Raw genomic sequence first — 19,894 nt, forward strand, 5'->3', positions numbered from 1 at the left:
CCCATTAATGTCGCTGCGGGATTCGGACCCTCGTTTTTAAACTTCTTGGGACAAGGGGCCTGTCTCTTTATTTGGCAGCAAGCAAGGCATCATGTGGGCCAAAGGACTAGCCAGGGGTGGTGCCATTGAAGTCAATGGGGGTTTGGTCCAACATCCCCAAACCTCACCATTCAAACGAGCAAGCTGCTGGAACTCGCTCAGCCGCCCGGCCCCTCTGCAGCGCCCTGCCCGCTGGAGTCCCTCTCCATGGGCGAGCCTGAACTTGCCCCGCGGACTAGCCCGGCTTTGCTGGAGCAGGGGTTTAGGTACAGCGCTGGATGCCCCGGCGCTACCGCCTCCCTGCCCGGGAGCTGAGCGCTACCCCCGCCCCCTCACTCCCAGCGCCTCGGCAGTCACGGCAGCCTGCTCCCCGAGAGCGGCGTGCGGGCGGGGCAGCGCCCAGAGCCCAGTCCGGCGGTGGCCCCGGAGCAGGAGCGGTACCTCCCAAGGCAGGGTAAGGAGGAGCCGGGCTCGCTCCGACAGCGGGTGTCTAGTCACCTACCCAGACTCCTCCCCTCTCTGGGAGCCAGGGCCGCGCTCCCCGCCGAGCGGCCCCCCTCCGCAATGTGCCCGGCCGGCCGAGGAGCCATGCGTCCCTCCAGCAACTCCGGAGTGACCGTGCGAGCCGCCTGCCCTCCCCTCGCGCCGCGTCTCCTGCTCTGGTCACCCGCGCTGATTAATTAATCATGATGGGGCTGCTGCTGTTCCTGCATTTATCTGGAGCGGACGGGGCCACCGGCTCCAGCCGCAGCACTGTGGGGTGAAGCGACTGCGCGCCTGCCCCCCGCTCCCTCCAGCATCTGCTCCAGCTCCCAGCCTGGCATACCCTGACGCCGAGGAAGCGTCGCTCTCTATGGCTCCGGAGGAGGTAATGAGAGTAAGGACTTGCCGTAGAAGCCAGGGACTGGCTTAATCCCTGGCTCCTGTTTCCAGCAGCAGGCAGGAAACAGGGCTGGATTTGGGGGGCAGTTTATGGTTGTGCATGAGTAACTGCTGCTTTTATTGCTAGAGATCCCTTGGTAGCCCAGGAAGAGTAGTAAACAGACACGCAAGTAGCCTGATGTCCTTAATCCTTTCAATAGTTAAGAATCTCCCTGCATAACTCTGCATCATTCATTCCTACTTTTACGGCTACTGATGCTGTCAAAAACATTGTGACTTAAACCTCCGGACTTCCAGGTCACTTGAAAATATATGAAATAATAAACACAGCTAGTACATTCATAGTTCCCTGGTTACACCATAGGAATGAACACTTGCTAATTAATTTACATACTAGGAAATTATTTCGTGGGGGGGGGGGAACCACACCCCATTGCACCTGCTCCATAGAGATTTGTCATCTGAATCTAGAGAACAGCCATAAATCATGTAAAGTGGTTGCCTTGGATTATGCTTGTGAGATCTGTGGAATTATGAATCCAGGTGCTGAATTTAAATTTGCCACTAGGAAAAGACAGACACCATTTAAACTCAGGTTAGATCCAAAGTACCTCATTTCATTTAAAGCTAAGCTGCAGTTATTTATTGTAATTCTGAAGAGAGCACGCTTGTCTTGTTCTGATACAAATACAGGTAATCCTTGTAGAGTACATAATATTGGGTAAATTGTTAAACTGTGATATTTCTCAGTCTCAAAAGTGGGTGACTAATATAAGGATTATGTTTTAGACTTAAATGCATCTTTTTATTTTGACACCTGTCAATGATAAAATGAGAATCATTGGGCTATGTTAAATTTCACTGTCAAAATTCTGGACAGTAGGCATGCAAAATCATGTTCTCCAATTTATATCATGGCTGAAAATTTGACTGGAAAAACTGCAGCTTCCAGTATAATGATTCACTTTCTCTTTTTAAAAAAGAAAATCTATGCCAAATGTATACAGACTGCCTTGATCCTCTGAATCACCCTTTTAAAATTGTAGTAAACTTCATTCTCTGTAGATTTTTGACTACTCCAAGTGAAACACTTTTAAATAGTTCTTGGTTTATGAGAATGAAATGAGATTAGCCAATATTTTGTTACTTTTTTTCTCCAAAAGCAATTGCATGTGACCGCTATTTATAGGAATCTCTTATCAGTATGGCTGATATTGGTTCACTAATTGGGGAATTTGATTATAGACTGGTATAGTTCAAGAAAATCGTTTGTTTCATGTTATAGTATCTTTAAGGTAAAAATTTAGATTTTTTTGTTGTGACATCAGTTAAGCTTGCCTATATTTATTAGTCATACTTGCAGATTTAAACAGATGGCTTGTGTCTGTACATATGCAAATAATATTTATGTTGGATTAATATTAGCAATCTATAATATTTGTAGTAAGTGTGATTCCTATATGTAAATCTTATGGCAGGAAACAGTGAAAGTTGCAAAAACTACAAAAGTTTTGTTCTTCCAATTGTGCAAAAATACTGATGTCCGTACTGAAAAGACAAATTGTTATGTTTTGCAAGTTTATTTGAGGCACAGTGACTGAAGAACATGCGGGGTGCTGTTGTTATAATAGAAGTGGTGTTGACCTTTCAAATAGAATCTGGTTTGACCTTTCATAACTTGCAGGTTTAATGAAGAGAGATTGTTGTCAATTAGTGTAAGTGAGGCTTCTATGAAGATATTTGATAAGCCCAGGTATGTCAAAAGTAACAAAAATAATCACAAGTGATCTTACTACTGGACACATGTACTCTTAAAAACAAAAATGGTTGCACTAACTGTCTCATCAAAATTCAGCACTACAACTAAAGCATGAAGGAGTCAAAAACAAACAACCAAGATGTATAAAAAGGACAAAATATAAGAAGAAAATATTGAGGAGGAAAATATATTTGTGAGTTGTGGTCTTTCTATCAATCCCAGTCACTCAAGGATTGACAGAGCACAGCAGATAGTTCATCAAATATACAGCTGTGTGGGGGGGTTAAGTTTGTCAATAAGCCCATCAAAAAGGTGGGGCATCAAGTATAGATGTGCGTGAAAAAAGGAAACTACAGGTCAAATCACTGTGAACAAGGGGGTCTTCTTTATTGGCGTCTTAGTTGGCTTGAATATCTTCAGTGGCAATTGGAAGGCAGTTATTTTTCTTTAAAAGCATTGGGTTTGCCAAATATCATTCTGCTATAACTATCAATGGCATGCTCAGAACTGTCAGTAACATTGGAACATCCTGGGTGTTCAAAATATACACTGAGTGGTGAGCAACTCAGAGAATAACATTTTGGATATTTGGCTGGGGGGTGCGGGTGATGGGAATGGTGAGGTTAGCACCACAGTTAACTTTTTATTTTTGGATATATCAAAATGTCTTCCCTTATGTGTTGACTGTTTTAAAGAAAAAATATTTAGCAATAATAATTTTTCACTGATCTAGAAGCTGATTGAATTTGGATTGCGAGTCCTGAACCTCTATAGATTGATAAGAGAAAGTAAAGTATTCTACGTGCTCTGTAGGAGTCTGGGGTGGCAGGGACATGATGTTCTATTGCTACTTTTAGTAGTCCTCTTGCTGTCACTCTGGCTGGTGTTCTGCCTGAAAACGTTGCTGCACATGGTATGGAAGCTCTGGAAAAAAAAGATGATACCAGAACCACCACAATTTGAGATTAGTATCCATATAAGGCTGAAGTATAATATATGTTTGGCCACTGAAGCCTGGATCATATTATGTTGGAAATCATTTGTTTCCATTTTAATCAGAATGGGAAGTCATTGGTCAGCCAGTAGCAAGGAAGGAATGTGCATGTACAGTCGTCATGCTTTACGTCTCAGACTATATTGACACCATTGGTTGATGCAATGAATCCAGGGCTCAGTGACTTGAGTAAGTGACAGTCCCATCTGGTTTTTCAACTGCTGCAACAGGTTGGGTGTTTTTTTCTTAAAAGTGTGGTGCTCCATGCCTCTTGGTGACACGTGGTTTAAAAGGAGCAGGGCAAAGCAGAGTTGGCTGACCGGAGCATTTACTCAGCGTGCTATAAATGACCTATAGTTCACTATTTGACAACTGGTCCATATCTGTGATAATGTGCCTTCCTTACTGTCTATAGCTTGTTTTTCCATCATATGGTATTGTCTGGAGATACCAGAGGGATATTACCTGGGCATCAGCTGCAGCCATACATTTTAAGAGTGGTTGCTATGAAATATTTAGATGGCAGCATAAGTCTATAGAGTGCAATGCTGACAGCATAGGCCTGTATGCATGAGCAATTCACTATCCAGTCGCTCTTCTTGTTTTATACATTGTCACTTTTCTTGAGCATGTCTCTTCAACTTGTGCTTCAAAAGGTGGTGGTGCTTTCAGGGTTCAAAACAAGCTGTTCACTTCAGCAAAACTGGAAGGAGTTCCATAGGCTTTGAGAGTGGACTCATAGGGGCGGTCAATTACAGGCTAGCAGTGGGTGGCAGTAATCTAGGGAAATAAAACCACACTGAGAATTGGAAGGCACACACAAAGACATAGGTAATTACAAACCTGGTAGCTGGTGAGTGGTGGAATGTTAATTTTCTTATGAGCCTGTACGCGAGGCAATACCATTCCAGGCCATCAGTCTGTTTGGTAAAATTCCTAGTCTCTGCTTGAATCTCTTGATTTGAAGAAAAGAGTAAGTCTTCTTCCATGCAAAGATAGCCTTGAAAATGTAAAAGGATATGAACCAATCGCTAGTGGTTAAAGCGTGGAGCTGATTGTTTCCTAAGCATTGTGGGTTATTAACAGTCATCCCGGTTTAGGATTTGGTGTCCAGAAAAAAGCATAACTCCAGGTCTTTGGTGTATTTTTGTGGGTTGGTGTATTTTTGTGGGGGGAGGAGGGGTTAGAGTGGTGGTGAAGACTGCATACCGAGTTTGTGGTTGTAATCAGTGTCACGTAAACTATTGGTGAAGGCACTAGAGCCACCGCAAGCTCCCTAATAGCTAGCTGCCTGGGCCTGTCTCAGTGCCTTTGCTGAGCACCCTGCATGACCTGTGACCACAAGGAAGGGCAACTCGGTAGTATGAAAGCCGATGTGGTCTAGTTGACTAATCAAAGGCCTGAGAGCAAGGGACTAATCCCAGCTCAGGCACTGACTCTATCTGTGGCCATTGTTAAGTCACGTAAGCCAGATATTTCAAACTTGTGTGCCTAAAGTTAGGCACCCAAAGATGGAGGTGGAATACCCTAGTTCACCCTTGTGTCTCCTTCTTCTCCCTCTACACTGTTTTTCTATCACATTCACTAGTCATGCTAGAGCTGGCTGGGAAATACGTTTTGTTCCTATGAAAAAAAGATGAAAATTTTACTTTTACTTTAGAAGATTTTTCTTCAAAAGTTTTCAGGTTTTAATTAAGAACCCCGAATAGCTTGTTAATTTTTGAAAACAATAATTAATTATTGAAAACAAATTTCCAGGTTGATGAAAAAGCCATTTTTAATTAAAAAAAAATATGGAATGAAAGATTTTTGACCTGCTCTAATCAGTCCCTCTTATTCCCTTTGTTCTTTTGCCACCATCATACTACACTCTCTGTGCTCACCTTTGGCCCAGAGACTGTGAGGAGAAGCAGGAAGACCTGGCATTGGCCACTGTTGGAAGACAGGATAATGGGCTAGATGGACCTTTGGGCTGACCCAGTCTGGCTGTGCTTATGTTCTAACACCAGCCCACACTTTTTTCATCAGTGGCTGCCTGCATGTGTTAGTGCGACTGCACTGCTCGTAGGCTCACTATTTGCAGTGTCCAGAGTCTTGCACTTTGCATGGATCTGACTTTGGCTTTGTCGACATTAGAAACTTTTACCAGTATAGCTGTGTTGGTTAAGGATATGTTTGTTTTTTACTGACATTGCTGTGACTGCAAAAGTCCTAGTATAATTGCAGTTTTACCAGTTTACGCCATTACAGCTTATGTCCATTCAGCTAGGTCTACACTTAAATGTTTTGCTGGCATGTTGGTTAAGAATGTGAAAAAAAAAAAAAGTCTCACCCCTCCCTACCTGACAGACCTATGCCAGCATAAGCCCTAGTATAGATGGAGTTGTACTGGCAAAGTCTGTTAGCTGGTGTAGCTTATTTCATTTGGGAACTGATATAAGCTATACCAGTGAAAGAACTTTTTGCCGGTATAAGCTATGTCTCCACTAGGAGGGTTTGCCAGTAGGGCTATTCCAGCAAACCCTGTCCAGTGCAGATACTGATACCAGCAAAGCCTTCCTCATGTAGACAGTACCTTTGTGTGGAAGAGGATTATCATGAAAAATTGCTTGTTGTGAGGCTTCCTGGGGACTTATGTCAGAGCTGGAGTGCTCCTTGAGGTGCATATGTACTGACCCATCCTGTTGTCTGTCTTACCAGCTCAGCTGGCCAGTGGCTATTCAGGTGACAATTCTCCGAGGGATGACAAAAACCATGAGATAACATTCTGTTTGTTTGTTTTTAAACTGACAGGGACAGGCCCTGAAAATGAAGTAGTTGAGCTTCTAGCAAAAAACAGACAGTCTGTCATGAAAATCTGCTACTATACAGGATACTACATGGGGAGCTCTGGGAAATTACAGCCCAGTAAGCCTTACATTTGTACCTGGTAAATTGGCTGAAACAATAATTAAAAATAGAATGATACCTAGGATATCATGATATGATAGCAATTAACAAGCATGGCTTCTGCAAAAGAAAATTGTCCCTTAGCAATCTGTTAAAATTCCTTGAACAGATCAATAAAATAGTGGTTAAAAAAGAGCCAGTTGATATGTGTTTGGACTTTTTAAAAAGGCCTTTGACAAAGTCCCTCATGAGAAGCTACTAAAGAAATGAAGTAGTCGTGAGGCAGAGGTAAAATGCTATCATGGATCAGAAACTGGCAACAGACAGAAAACAAAGAATAGGAATAAAAAGTCAGTTTTCATCATGCTAAAGGTAAACGGTGGGGTGCTTACAAGATTCTGTACCAGGATTGGTCTTATCCCATATATTTATTAATGATTTGTGAAAGGTGGTAAGCAGTGAGATGGCAAAGTTTACAGACAACACAAAATTATTCTTATTATAAAAGAACAATGGAGGATTCAATGAAACTGAAAGGGCAAATTCAAAACTATAAAAGCAAATGCTTTTTCACACAATGCACAACCAGCTTATGAAATGTATTACCCAGGGACATCTTGTGGGATGTCTTCACTAATAAAAGACCCGTGGCTGGCCTGGGTCAGTTGACTTGGGCTTGCAGGGCTTGGGCTGCGGAGCTATAAAATTTCAGCATAGACGTTTGGGCTTGGATTGGAGCACAAGGCCTGAGACCCTCCCCTAAGGACATTCAGAGCATGGTGGTGCATCCCTGACCATGTTGGCTAATAGCCATTGATGGACCTATCCTCCATGAACTTATCTAGTTCTTTTTTGAACCCTGTTATAGTTTTGGCCTGTTTTGAAGGACAATGGTGGCTGGAAACAATCAATTCAGTTCACTAACCTACAGATAATACTTCCTTTGCTTAATCAATCAGTTAGATTTAAATGCAAAGCATGTTTTAATAAACCTTTTTTCTTATGTATCCAGCATATTTACAGTAGTTTTATTTAACTAATTTTTAAAAATGTTGGTTTTGTGCATTTTTAATTGAATTCAACTTTTCATCCCAAAAGAGCTTGACACAAATCACAAGTGAGAAATGCATCATTCACCATTGTCTAACTTAATAAAAATGTAAAAATTAAGAATCTGAATAAGTGTACTGACCACTATCAGAGACAGGATACTGGAGTAGAATGACCACTTGACTTATCTGGTATGGCAATGCTAGTATTTGAAGTTCACATGATAAGCTTATTATTTGTAAAACCTGAAATTGTGGTGGTCATTTATATTAATGCAGAATGGTTGTGATCATCATGGACAGTCAGAGTTATTTTTGTTTGCTTTTGGTGGGGGACAGAACAGGAGTCAGTAATTTTGGCCAGAGGCGCCAACTTTTTAATGTGCCGCGGGGTGCTCGACCCCTGCTCTACCGCAGGTCCTGCCTTCACTCCTTCCCTTCCCCCAAGGCCCCACCCTGGCCCTGCCTTATCCTGACCTGCCCCCACCCTGCCTGTTCCTGTCCCTGCTCCGACCCCTCACTCACTCCTCCCCCTCCTCCCCAGCGCCTCCTGCACGTTGTGGAACAGCTGATCGCGGCAGACACTGGGGAGGGAAAAGGAGGCACTGATATATGGGCGCTGGGGAAGGGGGAGGAGCTGATCGGGGGGCTGCTGAGCACCCACTGTTTGTTTTTCCCCATGGGTGCTCCAGCCCCAGAGTACGCACAGCATCAGTGCCTATGATTTTAGTGGCTCCAGAATGGCATTAGTGTTGGATGTCATCTTTTGTATCAAACTTTAGCCAGTAGATGTTGGATAAATTAGTAGCCCAGGCACCTGTCCACTGGAATGAAAAAGGAGCTTTCTTTCTCCCACTCCCCTGTCAGAGTATCCTGACTGTTAAGGGGAAAAGAGGAAAGATTTCTCCTACTCTCCCTTCCCCAGGACCTTGGTTGCTGCTAGAGTAAAACTGGTCTCTCTGACACACACACAGAAGCAGCCCTAGCTGTTTTGTTGGCCAGGATGGAAAACATTTTAGGCATCCACATGCATGAGTTGCTGAGCAAAAAAAATATCCACACAATTGAGGAGAGGGAGCCGGCCAATTAACTGATCAAAACCAGCTGCCCTCCTCTCCCCAAAAAGCCAAGCAGCACAGTGGTCCAGCACTCCCCGTAAGGGCGCGCCCAAGGTGACGAACTTGGTTGCCCACCCTTAGGTCCTGCATGCACACACACTCAGTTGCTGTTTTGTTGGTCTTCCTCACCTGTGTGAGAAACTCCAGTGCTGCTTGCAGCTTTCCCTAGCAAAGTGAAATTGACATAAATGTTGTCCATTTCACTGCTGCCCAAGAAGTTCTGAATGAAAGTCTCCTGTTACTTTCAATGTAAAGGAGCTGCATGAACAGTAAGGAACTGTTAGTCTGTGGGCTCAAGAAAATCCTGTCCCTTCAGTGCACATTTAGAAGGTTACCTCTACAACCAAGAACTTAAATTCTTTTAAAATAAAGGGCTAACTTCTGTACAAAATAGAAGGATTTAGGCCCCATTGGCTACTCATCTACTCTCAAGCTACGTCTTCACTGGGGGGGGGGATCGATTTAAGATACGCAAATTTAGCTACGCGAATAGCCTAGCTGAATTTGACGTATTCGAGCCGACTTACCCTGCTGTGAGGACGGCAGCAAATCGACCGCCGCGGCTCCCCCATCGACGGCGCTTACTCCTACCTGCGCTGGTGGAGTAGAAGCGTCGATTTGGGGATCGACTGTCGCGTCCCGATGAGACGTGATAATTCGATCCCCGAGAGATCGATTTCTACCCACCGATTGAGACGGGTAGTGAAGACGTAGCCTCAGTGGTGAAGTTTTTTTTCCCAAAGCCCAGACAACAAACATATGTACTCCGTATTTATGAAATATATATGTTCAAGTGGTAAACAAAAGAGTTGGGAACACTAATAGAAAACCATAAGTGCTATAAAGGCTTGGATAAATGGAACTCAAATAAAAATGTCCATGTATTTAACATATTTTTTTCAAATGTAGTAGTTTTAATGTACTTTTGAGTTTGGTTAGTACATTGACTAGTGATATTAGTGTATTGACCTTATTTTAGTTCATGTTGATATTATAATTAGGTTTGTAAAGACTTGTCCTGGTATTGATTTGTTTCATCTTGACATTGTAACATGATCTCCGTGGAATTGCACTCTTACAATTTTGCTAGTGGCTTAAAATTAGAATGTAAACATCAAGAGAACAATACAAAAACCCTGTGTGAATGACACATTGAAAAGTCAGGACAAGATGTACAGATTCTTATCCTAAGTAGCACTAGTTTACTCTTACACCAGGGGCGGGCAAACTATGTCCCGGGGGCCGCATCCGGCCCGTCAGATGTTTTAATCTGGCCCTTGAGCTCCTGCTGGGAAGCGGGTTCTGGGGCTTGACCCTCTCCACACGTAGCATGGCTCCGCACGGCTCCTGGAAGCAGCGGCATGTCCCCCCTCTGGCTCCTACGCGTATCAGCAGCCAGGGGTTTCCACACGCTGCCCCCCGCCCCAAGTGCCACCCCAACAGCTCCCAGTGGCTAGGAACCGTGGCCAATGGGAGCTGCAGGGGCGGCACCTGCGGACTGAGCAGTGCACAGAGGCACCTGGCCGTGCCTCCACGTAGGAGCCGGAGAAGAGATATGCCTCTGCTTCCGGGAGCTGCTTGAGGTAAGCACCACCCAGAGCCTGCACCCCTGACCCCCTCCCGAGCTCCAACCCCCTGCCCAGCCCTCATCCCCCTCCGTCCCAGCCCAGAACACCCTCCTGCATCCCCAACCCTTTATCCCCAGCCCCACCCCGAGCTTGTACCCCCAGCCTGAGCCCTCCCCCCCGCACCCCAACCCTCTTCCCCAGCCCGGAGCTTTCCCATGCCCTGAACTCCCCATTTCTGGCCCCACCCCAGCCGGAGCCCTCACCCCCTCTCGCACCCCAACCCCAAATTTCATGAGCATTCATAGCCTGCCATACGATTTCCATACCCAGATGTGGCTTTTGAGCCAAAAAGTTTGCCCACCCTGTCTTACATACACAACATTTACCTTGTTTAGATGCTTATACTGTTTGCTCAACACACTTCCCTGCGGGGAGCTGTCCTGCCCTTGGGAAAAAAACTTCTCCCTCCTTGTACAGGCAACACAATAGTGGGGCGGGGGGAGGCAGAGGCAGGAGTGCCTGAACACACATGGCCACATCATGTTCCTGAGTATAATCTGATCCCAGTCTGGCCCATACAGTACGTGTGACGTGGGAAAGTTAATGTTACTTGTGTGAAATAATATGTATGATCTAAACACTACATCTGTATTGTTTGTATGCATGTAATTTCCATTTCCCCCTTTAAAGTGGGGGAGAAACCCTATCCAGGCTTAAAGTTTAGAGTGGAGGGTTTGAAGTGGATAGCTCTTTAAAGTGAATGGATTGTGGGAAGGGAGGAGCCTAATGAGTCAGATCTTGGGGCGTAGATGAACTGCACAATGCATAGGTCAGGGTGTGTGGGTGCAAAGATGACAAAGCTCACATTAGCACTCCTCGATACAGTTGTATGTAGGTACCTATCTTTTTTACCGTGTTAGAACAGCCTAAAGGCTCTTGTCATTTACTTAGGCTCCAAATGTTCACAAGAGACTGAAAATGCCAATGACTGCTGTGACGCGCACACCCCTATTCTTTTGGCCATGCCCCTTTTATCTGCTATGCCAGTAGCAGAGAACGGGAATGGCATCTGAGTACCTACATTGGCACTGCACCGTGGGAGGATGGCCTGTATGCTGCATTGATACTCCATGCACTAGGTAACCTTGTTTAAGGGCCAGATTGCTATGTGCCAGGAAATCTGTTTCGATATCTTGACTATTGCTTGGTTGGAGATAGATGTCTTCAAGGTTGGGTTATTACGCCAGCGGTGCATCTGTTTCCAAATGGACAGCTGTACCTTCACAATGGAGGGGGTTGGGGACTTATCGCTAAAATGAAAGCTTAACATTTTACAGAATCTTGCAAAATGCAGAGAAATCATAAATTGATGGGATCCACAATTTTCTCACCTTCATGATTTTTTTTTCTTGCCCCTGATGTGGAGACATGGGTTTCTGGAGGTCTGAAGATATATGTACTTGAGGTTTATAATTTGCTATAGTATTTCTCAAAGTCTGTGTAATCTCCGTATGACTATATTGTAATGCTGCCTAAGGCCCATCAACTCACAATTCACATCCTTTAGGGTGCCCACACATGAAGTGCCTTCTAAAAAAAAATAAAGGGCTTTCTCTGTATGGCAGTCAGGCCCTCTCTAGAAGGCAGAGACACACAGAATTTTGGGAGAATGACTGAGAGCTTGTCAGCTTCAAGAAACAGCCATGAGCTGAAACACTGTGAATCATATAACAATACAATTTCCAGTCTTTGGCCTTTTTCTTGATTTCTCCCCCTCCCCCTGCCCCCCAAACCTGGATGCATCTTCTTATAGTCTGAATTTAACACTGGTAAGAGTAAATGACTTTGGTTTTTAATCTGTTTTTCTTCTTGCTTTCTTAAACGAACATCATCTTGTTTAAATGTAGTTATAATTGGGATCTGATTGTTAGCCTCTGTTCCCAGGGACACACAGATCCTTTGCTCTTGGGGACTGAGTAGGGTGGACCACAAAGGTGGCATATGTAAGCGGGGGAATGGTCCTGCTATTGTGGGGAACTTTCCTAGCTTCTGCACTACCCCGGTGAAGTGGGCTAGTGAAAGGATCTGAGTCCTCGCTCCCACTTCCTTTACCCAGAGGCCTCCCTGCCCTCGAGGACTCCCCTTCCACTCTCCTGTCTGGCAGAGTCCTCGTAATCCCGACAAGGGTGGGCCCAGGATTCCCGAGGGGCTCAACCCCCAACCCTGCTGTGGTCACCTGGGACAGGGGCTAGGGTGTCCCCACTCCGGGGTACTCTCTCTGCACTGGGCACCTCCCTGACCCACTGATCATTTCATACAATTTAAAGCAAATACAAGTTGTTTAATTCATAATTAATTTAAAAAAAGAAAAGAAAAAATGGGAAAGGTTAAAGGAAAACACATCACTCGGATCTGTGGCAGGGAACATTACAAACAGTGTCTCTGGATATCAGGGCACTTCACAGTTTGTTCCTTGTAGATCCCAGGTCTCCTTCTCAGGCCCTGGCTGTGCTGCAGGGATGCTGCGGGTTGGACGCTTGCAATGGTGGTGACCACACACCTCCGGCCTTCTTCCCAGCATCAGCCTCCCCCCCCCCCCTGTTGGGTTAAGATCCCCCTCCCAGTCTGGCCTACAAGGACCCTTGGCTGGGGGTGTCTTTCTGTGCTGGGCCCTTTGCCAAGGTCCCCCCCTTGGCTGGCCCCAGTTGCTCACCACACCTGGCTCTGTGGCTTCAGCTCTGCTCCCAGAACAGGATCTGCTCTCCCTGGGCTGTCTCTGGCTCTGCTCCCAACTCTGACCTGCTTCCTGAAGTGCTTTTCTGGCCCCTCTGGATCTGGCACAGCTCTGCTCCCCAGCTCAGCTTGGGCCCCTGCTTTCTCCTTAGCTCTGCCCCACTCAGTCTGACCCAGGCAATTCCAGCTCACACGGAGGAGGGGACCCCCCTGGCCTCCTGACTACCTGATTAGCTGCCCGCCCTGTCAATCAGGCTCAGAGGCTGAGGTTGACCTGGAGCATTGGCCTCTCCCCAATCTTTTAGTGCTGGGAGCTAGCCAACCAAAACACCCCCACTGAATGTTAGTAAGGGGGCAACAGTCCCCTTAAACATAAAATAAACCCTCAAGGCTAGTAGTGTGCAGAGACTGCCAATAACAGGGAATGACCATCTGTTTTAATGAGATGTTTGCAGTCTCTCTGTTGTGAATTGTCCCAGATGCTTGAGCTCAGAAGCCTCTGTCTTGGCTGGGCAACTGGCCAGGCTAAGAAGGGAGAGCATGCAGTTGCTTCTTCATGGTATCACAAAAGGGTGGAGAGCCAGTGCACTCTGCAAAAATTTTAGCAGATAACTACAAAGCATGCTCAGTTATGATTTTTTGATTATTTAATTTCTTTTCATTCCCCATCACCAAATTTAGCCAAAAAGTTTTTATTCATGGCGGTTAACCACTGGTTAACTTTGGAGGGTGGGCAGGATTTATTTGTATATCCTCTTTATAATATTTGGGATAAAAAAAGTCTTTTGCTTTTTTCATCTTGGTGTTTATTTCCTTTTAAAAAATATCTTTTCCTCCAACTTTAAATAAAACACAAACTAACACCATTTCCTTCTGGCATGAGACCAACCATGGAAAGCTTTAGACCCAAAAATATTTTTATACAGCTTTGGTTTGTAATGGAACTTTGCAAAGTGTGTAACTGAAATGGCAGCTATTACTACTGTCCAGTCGTGATATCCCAAAGCACTTTACAACGTATAAAGAAAAATGGAAGCTAGGAAGCTGTGTAGATCTTATTTAATAGCAAAACTAAAAAATACAGTCAGTTTTTCAAACTTGAGTGCCTAAAGTTTAAGGCAATCAGAATTCTCTGAGCAGAGCTGAAGAAATATTTACTTTCTGAGGCTGAGAGAAATTGGACTAGTTATGTTCCCTGTCATAATAACTTAGCATTTATATATAGTGCTTTCTGTGTTCAAAGAACTTTGCAAACAGTAATAATCTTAACATCCCTGCAAAGCATGTAGATATTATATTTGTTTTACAGATGGACAGTTTAAGGCCAACAATTTTTAGACCTGGGACCTTTAAAGTTAGGCTTGATGTCCCCCTTCCTGCCCCCCCGCCCCCCAGTGATAATGGGTTGGGTTGGTATGCTCTGCCTCTCATACTCCCCTTATCCATGATCTGTCCCACTCTGATGGCAACCTCCTTCCCTCTCTGCCAATGCCCCTGTTCTGTTTTTATCCTCATCCTCATTTTCCAGCCTTTCCAAAGGCACAGCTTCTGCAGCCTTCCTTAGGAAGAGAGCAGTTGAGGAGTTGGCATGACAGGGGATGATGGGACTAGCATAGGGTTACCATATTTCCACAAACAAAAAAGAGGACACTGGGGGGGAGGGGGGGGAAGCCCCGCCCCACCCCGCCCCGCCCCATCCACTCCCTCCCACTTCCCACCCCCTGACTGCTCCCCTCAGAACCCCAACCCCCCCTGCTTCTTGTCCCCTGACTGCCCCCTGCTGAGAACCCCCTACCCTAACTGCCTCCCCCCCCAGGACCCTACCTGTCCCCTGACTGCCCTGACCCTTATCCACTCGCCTGGGTGGCAGGGTTGTAGAAATTTTGGTGGTGCCCAGAACCCCCCACCCCACCTGCCTAAGGCTCTGGGACGGGGGTTGGGTGGGGGGAGGAGGTCTGGGGTGCAGGTCCTGGGCTGAGGATTAGGGTGCAGGAGGGGTGCAGGTTCTGGGATAGAGTTTGGGTGCTGGGTACAGGCTCCGGGCTGGGGCAGGGGGTGGGTGTGCAGGAGGGGGTGAGGGGTGCAGGCTCTGGGATGGAGTTTGGGGGTGAGAGGCGGTGCAAAGGGAGGGGGTGCAGGCTTTGGGAGGAAGTTTGAGGGCAGGAGGGGGTGTGTGGGAAGGGGGAGGGGGATTGGGAGGGAGTTTGGGGATAGGAGGGGATTCAGGGGTGAGGGCTGTGGGTCTGGGGATGAGGGGTTCATGATGCAGGAGGGGGCTCAGGGATGGAGCAGAGGATTAGGGTGTGTGGGGATGAGGGCTGGGGCTGGGGGGTTTGGGGTGTTGGAGAGGCTCAGGGCTAGGGTGGAAGGGCAGAGTAAGGGCAGCCTGTCTTCCCATTAGTGGATGGGGGCACTAGGACCCGGGGGCAGCAGACAGCAGTTGCTGCTGGCTCTGGCAGTACACGCAGACAAGGGAGAGGCAGACAGGGAGGGGGGACCCACGGAGGGGGGGATGCGCAGAGGGGGGATGGCAGGTGGAGGCTGGGGACCCATCCAACACTCCCTCGCTCCTCTTACCATTCTGGCTCCACGTGGGTCGGTTTGTGTGTTACACAGGACTACAAAGAGAGGGAGGGGGGAGCAGGGGAGGGCTCTGGCTGCTGGAGGCCAATGGGAGTGGGTCAATCGGCCTAGCCGCCCAATCAGCAGCCACACTCTGCATGGAAGGGAGGGAGGGAGGCGAGGGAGAAAACTTCCCCGGACATTTTAACCTTGTTACCAATTCCTCCCGGACAGCTATTTAGAGACGCAAAAGCCGGACATGTCCGGGGAAATACGGACGGATGGTAACCCTAGACTAGCAGTGTGATTTGGTATTCCTTTCCTTGTTCTCCTCCGCTCCTACCCTAGTATTAGATGAGTCCAATAAACGTAAATTTCATTGTCTCCCATCTGTGTTCACAAGCTAAGAGTTGGTGAACGAAGGTTAGAGTTTGTTGTCTGTGCTGAATGCCAAATTTTTAAAAAATGTTTCTTAATTTACAAACAGCTTGTCTGATTTAACATCAATTTCTTTTTCTGTTGACAAGCCATTCATGTGTTCAATTGACATATTGAAGTCCAACTCTGCAGGAAAAGGTCTACTTTAAAAAAAAACCTATAAAAATTTGCCTTTTGATTTGGGCATGGTATGGTGGAGCCAATGTTATGCTTAAAATGGAAACTCTTTTGCAATCTTTAATTCTGATGTGGCTGCCATCTCTCTCTATCCAGTGCCCAGTGAAGCCATTGGAAAGACTCCACAGTCTTCAGTGAGACTGCTGTCATGCTTAAATCTAAGCATGTGTTTAAGTTCTTTCCTGAATCAAGCCAGAGTGTGTGAACCTCTGCAGGACTGATCTGACTTTGCATCCTATTTCTGGACTCCACAAAGGTGGAATAGAAGAAAAATAATTTTAAATCTAGTTACTTGATTTTCTTGTATATTAATTTATATTTACAGAATTCCATTTTTACTGCTTTGGTTTTGCACCACATTATTAAATGCTGAGGCTTCTGTCTTGGCACTAGTTTTGATAACCTGTGCATCACAGATACTTTCTGGCTGTAATATTTTTTTTGTTCCCTGGGATATAACATTAATGAAGTCTCTCTGCAATGTATAGCCTCCTGTGTACTTCTAGGGGTTTCTAAGTTCAGAAACTGACATGTGCACTGGAGAATGAAGAAAAAGAAAAGGCTTATTATTTTCATACTCTACTGCATCCTCATGGTAGCGCTAAATTTCTGGATCTTAAAGTTAGACCCAGGTGTGTATCCAGCAGAAAACAAGAAATTGAGTCAGGATAACAGGCCAGATGTTTGAGTTTTCACTGTGTTTCCAACTCCCTTTTCCCTCCATCTTTTAATCAAATTATAGAAGTTGAATATAGCTAGCAAAAGTGAATATAGACATCTTCTCATGAGCTCCTTCTTTATAGACTCTGTAAAATAATGATAGTTCAAACAATATATCAGTGATACAAAATGGAAATTTTCAAACTTGATTTTTTTTCCCCTTGAGACCAGGGATGGGGGGAAGATTACAGTTCTGTTTTTATAGAACTGCCTGTAATGTGAATCTTTGCTAGATGAAGAGCCAGGCATTCTAAATCTCATCAAAATATCAATAAAATCCAATCCTGATGCCCGGGTATTCAGAAAAGAGTACTGCATCCTTTTTTCATTCTTGCATGGTAATACACATAGAAAATTGTGCTTTAATACTCCAAGGAATTGTTCTACTTTGCTTCTATAATGAATCAGTTTCCTTTAATCAAGTGAAAGCCAATGGGGATACACAAACATCTAACGTGGTTTTATTTTGCCCACTGGGAGATATTTGGATTAGTGCTGGCTTGCAGTAGAAGGAAATGCAGTAAAAGCATTTTTACCCCCTCCCCAAAAAAGGAAAAATACAGTGTTCTCACCCCACTCCAGCAGTTAGTGTACACTTGTTATTGTGTTTCTAAAATGTTAGATCATATTCTATATTACATTTTAGTGTTCAGATAATCTATTGACATTCCAGTACCAAAAACACATTCTTCTAATCCACTTATTTGTACTACTGATGATTTTTTTTTCTATAGTGTGCATGAAAAATCAGAGACTGGGAATCTGAGCTCAGGAGTTCCTAGTGCCTGCTCTGCTATCAACTTGTTTTGTGGTTTTATAGAGCGCCAAAGGGGCTTGTCCTCATCTGTTAAATGGGGATTATCAGTCTTGCCTTCATCACAGGGATGTTGGGAGGATAAGTATATCAAACACTATTTAAGTTCTATTTCTTTCAGAGGTGATTTTCCTCTCTTTATAAAGTATTCCACACACAAATCAGTTCCATACAGAAACCTATATAAAAAGAAAAAATGTTTAGATTTCAAAGAGAATAATAAAAAATAGTCAGGAAATGCCAGATTTAAGTTTGTCCACACAACCCCTGGTGTCTTGATATTATGATGCAGTCTTTAACTTAACTGCTACATACTATATTTTCCCACTGGACTCCTACCTCAGTTGTTGAGCATATATAATAATTACAATGAATGGTTGCCTCTTATATAGCACACTTCAATGTAGATTTTAAAATGCGTTAGGAACTCCCATTTTACTGACAGGGGAAGCAAGCTGTGCAAGGTCTCATGGCAGATTGGAGACAAGACAGGTAACAGAACCCAAGTATAGTGCCCTATTCACAATGAATATGGCAGCTGTTCAGTACTTTTATCTTTATTGTTCAGTGGGTGGTTGTGGGCCTCATTACTACACAACCCTTGCTTTATTCACTATCCAGTCCGTGCACTTGAAGTAAGCAGGGGTCCTTTGGGGGAAAGTATAGTATGTGACTATGTACAGTGTATTAAGGCTGAATTATAATGCATATGCATAATGAGGTAGAGCTAATGGAATGGGAGCTTCAGATTTTCAGTGCCTAAAGAAATACCTATAAGAAGGCACCCTGGGATGGGTTGGAAGGAGTGTGGAGGATAATATTATGTGGATATTGTCTCTGCGTAGACTCTCTCAAAAGGTTTGGATCCTGCTACTGAAAGTTTTAAATATGAAATCCAGTTTCAGAAAAGAGGAGACTAAACAGTAAACTAATACTTTGTGACCCCCTATAGTGAAAGTACTATGGAAACAGAAAGTGCTTTGCAAATGTTGATTAGTTAAGCCTCACAGCACCCTGAGAGAGAAAAAAATATCCTCGCTAATTTATAGATGGGGAAAGGATAGTGCTGAAATTGAAGGTGACCTGCATAGGAAAAACCTGTGCTTGTCCTTTTTGCTGCTTTGCGATGGATAAAGATGGCCTGAGGGGTTGTTTTGTTTTGTTTTTTAATTTTTTTTAAAATTTCTGCTAGGGTTTTTTGTTTTGTTTGTTTGGTTACATTAGAAATTCAGCTCTTGTTGAGGCCAGTAGACTGGACATGATGATTGGAGAACAAGTGCGATGGTGACATCATGTTAGCAAGAGAGCTGAAAGTTAATTGAAAAAAAGAGGCAGTTTTCAACTGTTTAAAACTGTTATGGTGTGTGGCGGGGGAGGGAGTTAAACACCTGTCTAGCCCTTCAGTGATTGATGCCGAATAAAAGGAAGTCTGTTAAAGATTCAACACGTGCATATCTTCAACTAAGGTGTTAGAGCTCTTAATAAACATGTTTTCAGACCGCACTATGATCCCACAAGAAAAACCAAGGAAGACCAGACTTGATGCTCCTTTTTCTAAAGTAAGAATAGGGAGGAGGGGAAGCTCAGGCTGTCTTTATAAATCAGCGAAAAGGGGGGAGAGAAGCCCAATTAAAAAAAAAAAAAAAAACCTTTACAATCAACTTTAAGTGACTTGACCAACTTCACACTGGAATTTATGGCAGAACCAGGAATACAATAAAGATTTCAAAGCTTCCAGTTCTGTTCTTTACAGGAGAGGAGGGATGGTTTTGTAGTTTAAATATAATACTTTTGTTTAATTCTCATGCATTTAAATATGTAGTTACATTTTAGTAGATGTTGCATAGTGTAAATATATTGAAGGAAAGTGTAATAAGTTAATCATAATATCATACAGTTGTATTGTTTTGACATTTTTCTAAGACATGTTTTTCTTTCTTGTTTATTTGCTGTTTTTCTATTATTTATAGTTGCAGTTTTTTTTCCAGCTCACCATTTTGGTGTACTTTACAACACTGTCACAGCTTTTTTTTTTTTTTTGTCCTTATTTCTTTAGTCACTTGCAGGGCCGGATCTAGCTTTTTTGCTGCCCCAAGCAGCAAAAAAAAGCGCCGCCCCCCGAGTCCCCCAGCCGAGCACCGCCAGAACCCCC

The 19,894-nt window shown here is 44.5% G+C and overlaps 1 protein-coding gene across 1 annotated transcript in view; it reads left to right on the forward strand.

Moving 5' to 3' along the window:
* Positions 1–613: 613 nt before the first annotated feature.
* The window catches only part of LOC117879942 (heparan sulfate glucosamine 3-O-sulfotransferase 1-like), a 114,010-nt gene continuing 94,729 nt past the window's right edge, over positions 614–19,894 (forward strand). The window contains exon 1 of the mRNA XM_034775530.1: positions 614–907. The gene's annotated coding sequence lies outside the window, so the exon portion shown is untranslated. The remainder of the gene's footprint in view (positions 908–19,894) is intronic.

This window comes from Trachemys scripta, chromosome 7 (assembly GCF_013100865.1).
Source record: "Trachemys scripta elegans isolate TJP31775 chromosome 7, CAS_Tse_1.0, whole genome shotgun sequence".
Lineage (NCBI taxonomy): Eukaryota > Metazoa > Chordata > Testudines > Emydidae > Trachemys > Trachemys scripta.